Consider the following 4569-nt stretch of genomic DNA (forward strand, 5'->3'; position numbering starts at 1 on the left):
GAGGAACTTGAGAATCTGTATGACAGAGATTTTGATGCTGCTGTTGAGATGACACAGAAAATCACAACATTCAACAGTTGTCGATAATCCGTTTACAGAAGCCGGTGAAAGTTCATCCCAAAGTTACCAGCAACCCAAGGCGATATTGATCTGCAGGGAAGATGGAAGGAGACATCAACTGGGGATCGGCTATGGGAAGGAGGATCATGGTATTTGGGACGAACAACAACCTCCGAAGATTAGCTGACTCGTCAACCACCTCTGGAGATGAGACGTTCTATGCCTGCACGGGACGTTTTTTTAGTTCACTACATTTCACCTATGGTTATGAAGAGACCAGTGTTTTCCCGTTAGTGTTTCTGCCGAACATTCACCCTCCTCCAGGATGCCACTATACAGAGGAATCAGCGTATCGACCCGCAACGTGTGCTTTTAGATTCTGAAGTTGCTTTGAAGACCACTTTCCCAGCAGTAACAATTAAAGGGTGTTTTTTCACTACACAACTTACTTGCCATCCGAGAAGAGGAAAGTTGTAAAATATTGATCATGTTATACATGTATATTGTAATATGATTAAAGTTTAAAATCATATTTCATGTTGTTTCTTTCTTTTGTTAATAAGTATTTGAAAAAAAGATGTTAAAATACAAGGTTTAATGTCAGTATATTTATTGCAATTTACAAAGATACATATTTGTATAGTTACCTGAGAATCGGTCACTTTCCTAAAACAGGCTATAGCCTCACCTGTAATTAGTACCCATTGTTCTCCCCCGTCACAACATTACCTGTGCCCTACATACTAAAATAGGATTTGTTGGCTGAGTGGGAAGACACCGGTGGTATTCACAATTGTTTTATACCAATGACTATCCTGAAACTAAACGCTACTCGAGACATTCGAATTATCACGTCCATCACCGCGGAACGACAAAAAATTGTCACACAGACCAGAGGAAAAGAACTTCAGGGCGACACAGATTCCCCCGCTGGAGTTTTACATATCCCTGATAGGCGGCCTTTGTCCATTCAGGTTCTGTCTAGTGGACTAAGACTGACTGAGTTAATCAATAGATCAGAACGAATGCATACTGACAGGTACTTTATTTTCTTACAACTTAAAGGGTTAGAACTATGGTAACGACCCAGATGTCATACATTGGGTTTAGAGGTGCAAATGTCATGAGCTATATATTAATTTGTGTGAAGTACGGACATGGAAAGTTCCAACAGGAATGTGTGATTATAAATTCCCCTGTTTCAACTTGTTATTAAGTCAAGGTGATGCTGACAGTCATATGAGGCAGAATATAAAAAAATACCTTAACATTGAAATGATGAATCTGATCTGGCTTACCTCGTAAATGCAATAAGTCTGCTATCGTGTGATGTTCGTTTCCTGTGAAATTTGGGGGGGATGGACTCTCGTGTAAAATCGATACACATTACAACCCACATAAAGCAAATCTATAATTTAATTCTGAAGTAAAATTAGCGATCTGCCTGCACATTCCATGACATAAAAACCTATGTTAGAGGATCTGAAATTAAATCGGTGATGTCTGCAGAATCCACGGCAAAGATAACGAAGATGAACAAGGTTTACTGCTGCCGTTTGTTGACTGGGCTTCTCGTCCCTTAGACAGCCAGGTCATTTTGAGGCGTGGTCGCCTTACAGTAAATAGTTGCTACTTCAGTGAACGCCTGTTGCATGCCGTCCTAAGTAATTTTGGGTAAGGTGGCGTGGGTAAGGTGGCGTGCTTAAGGACGCTGCCACGTCATCATATACTTGCCCTATTGTAGCTTCTTCCTGCGGAATCTATGGTTATTAGTATGTTGTTGTTGTGGTGTAGTAGACCTAATAATGACCAAGAGGTAATCATGACAGCAGATATGGGGATATGAGAACTGTTATCTTATTGAAAAGATACATTTACAATTTTGTAAGAGAATTTTGGGGTTGAAGAAAAGTACAACCAATTTTATGGTCTACGGAGAAATCGGAAGATACCCTATTACTTTAGATATTAAATTAAGAATGGTTAAATATTGGTACTCACTAATCCTGAATGAGAATAAATTATCAAGTAGCATGTATAAATTGATGTATTCACTCAACGAAACAGGCCAAATAGAATTCAAATGGATAAACTGCATCAAAAATATTTTAAACAGTGTTGGATTAGGTCATGTATGGATGTTTCAGAAAACTTGTTTACCACATATCAATTTTTTAAAATCTGAAGTTGCTCAGAGACTGAAGGACCAGTTTGTCCAATCTTGGTTTGACGAAATGGAAAAATTGTCCAGAGGACAAGTAGATAGTATTTTCAAAAATGAATTTGGTATTGAAGACTATTTATTACGGTTGAATAAAAAAATGCAGAATTTATCTGTAAATTCAGAACAGCAAATGTTAAATTACCGGTAGAATTAGGTAGATGGAGAGGGATACAACATCTTGATCGAGTATGTCCCATGTGTAATAATGGTATAGGAGATGAGTTTCATTTTTTATTTTTGTGTAATAATGATGAAGTAAAACAGCTAAGACTGAAGTATATCCCGGGATACTACTGTAAATATCCTAACCGATACAAAATGAAAGGGATGTTCACAGTCTTTAATAAAAAGTTATTGATGAATGTAAGCATGTTTATCCAACGATTGTCATACATTTTATAATGCGACTGCGTTAATTGTTAGCATTGATTGTCCTAGATATTGAAATGTTTGAGCTGCTTACAATGTATGTTTTCGGAAAATCAACAAATATATAACATGTTTATAACTATGGCTGCCTGTCATGTACTAAAAATGTTTCAATATGTATGACCTCTTGTCACACATTGTTGTTGTCTGAGAGAAATAAAATCTTGAAAATCTTGAATCTTGAGACTTAAGTACTGAATATTGCTATGGTGTGTTGATGGGGTGATGATTTGAGTTGCTCTTGAGATATATTCAAATTTTCCATTAACTTTATCGTTTTAGACAATTTGTTTCAATATTCTGGACGATTACAAGTCTACAGAGTTTTAAACGACATTAGAGGGTGATCAACCAGTATTACTGAGGCAAAACAGATTACACTTTTTCAAAATAAAAAAAATGATACAAGCTACATAATTTGATTTTAACAATTAATTTCGTCAAAGATTTAGAAATCATTCTTTAAAAATGCTCGGATATCTGTTTGAAAGAATAATGTCCATAGTGAACCATACTGCCGTCTTCTGCTTCACTCCGAACTGACGGCAGTCATCTTTAAATATTGTCACGGAGTGCATTATGACAATTCTTATGTATACATGGCATCAACATCTAAGTTCAGAAGCAGTTCTGTATCATAATCGCAGAGTGGATGCTTTTGAATTTTCATTTTTAGTTTGTGGAAGGTAAATATTTTCTTAATTGCATATTGCATCAGACGGCAGCATATGCAGGACGGTTTCATGCAGATAACGGAATGTAAAAAACTTACCTTTTCTACTTAATATCTCCTCAATGCTACATGTCCTTTATCAAAATCTATGTTTATTTATCTTTTATTTGTTAACTATTATTTCGCTTTTCAATTTATATTCTGTAAATCTGACGCGCGTGTGATTTATTTTAAGGTTTGGAATCGAACATTTGTAGGGGTTCTCTCCCCTCTGTCAATGTAAATCTTGTTATAATAGACATATGAAACAGGCTAAATTCTGTGGTTTCATTGATTGAGTCCAACTTGAGAAAAATTGAAATATAATGTAAATTGACAATAATATAGAGAGAACACCAACATAACTTACCAACCATGGTGAAGAAGAACACACAAGTGGCACAAAACAGGACTGGAACGTTTAACGAGAGGTTATTAGCAAAAGCAAATGAGTAGAAACCAAACAATGGCGGAAAGATTGTACCAAGGAATGACCGCAACGGACAACACTATATATGCCGGTCATCTCATCGGAAGGGACTAAAATTTTGGTTCGGATGTTGTTGTTTCTCCCCAAGATGTTGGCGGTTTGAAGGCAATTCAAAGTACATGTGTGACAAGTGTCATGCTTTTATCGAAACGTTCATGCTTTTTCTGTTATCCGCTTGAAATACTTGAAGAATAGATGCATTTTCGCGCTAATTCTTCTCAGCCTCCGCATCAATCAAAGGAGTTAAACGTTGAAACGTTACAGAAACGGTTCTTTGTTCTATCTATTTAAAGTGTTACAAAATCGTCCGTTTTCCTCAGAGGTCGCTTACCACTAGCCATACAGGTGGTCGGTTTTAACATTGATCTCTAATTGCATTAATCCGCTGTAAGATCAATTTTTCGTTAAATTTGGATAACGATATTGCAATGTCAACATTGCCGTGTCAATGCCCCCTTTGTTGTTTATACACTCGACTATGCCTGACAGGTCAGATTTTTAAAGAGGACGTACCTGAATGGAATCGTTGTATAGTACGAACTAATCCTTAGCAACCGCGTGTCTTACGAGAGAGTATGTTAATTGTTAACTGACAACGATATAAATAGTCCATAGACTGCGCATGTGCACACTTGACAGACTCATACCTCCGAA

The sequence above is a fragment of the Ylistrum balloti genome, unplaced genomic scaffold, assembly GCF_031769215.1.
Source record: "Ylistrum balloti isolate Yb309-2 unplaced genomic scaffold, AGI_CSIRO_Ybal_v1 Utg369972, whole genome shotgun sequence".
Taxonomy (NCBI): domain Eukaryota; kingdom Metazoa; phylum Mollusca; class Bivalvia; order Pectinida; family Pectinidae; genus Ylistrum; species Ylistrum balloti.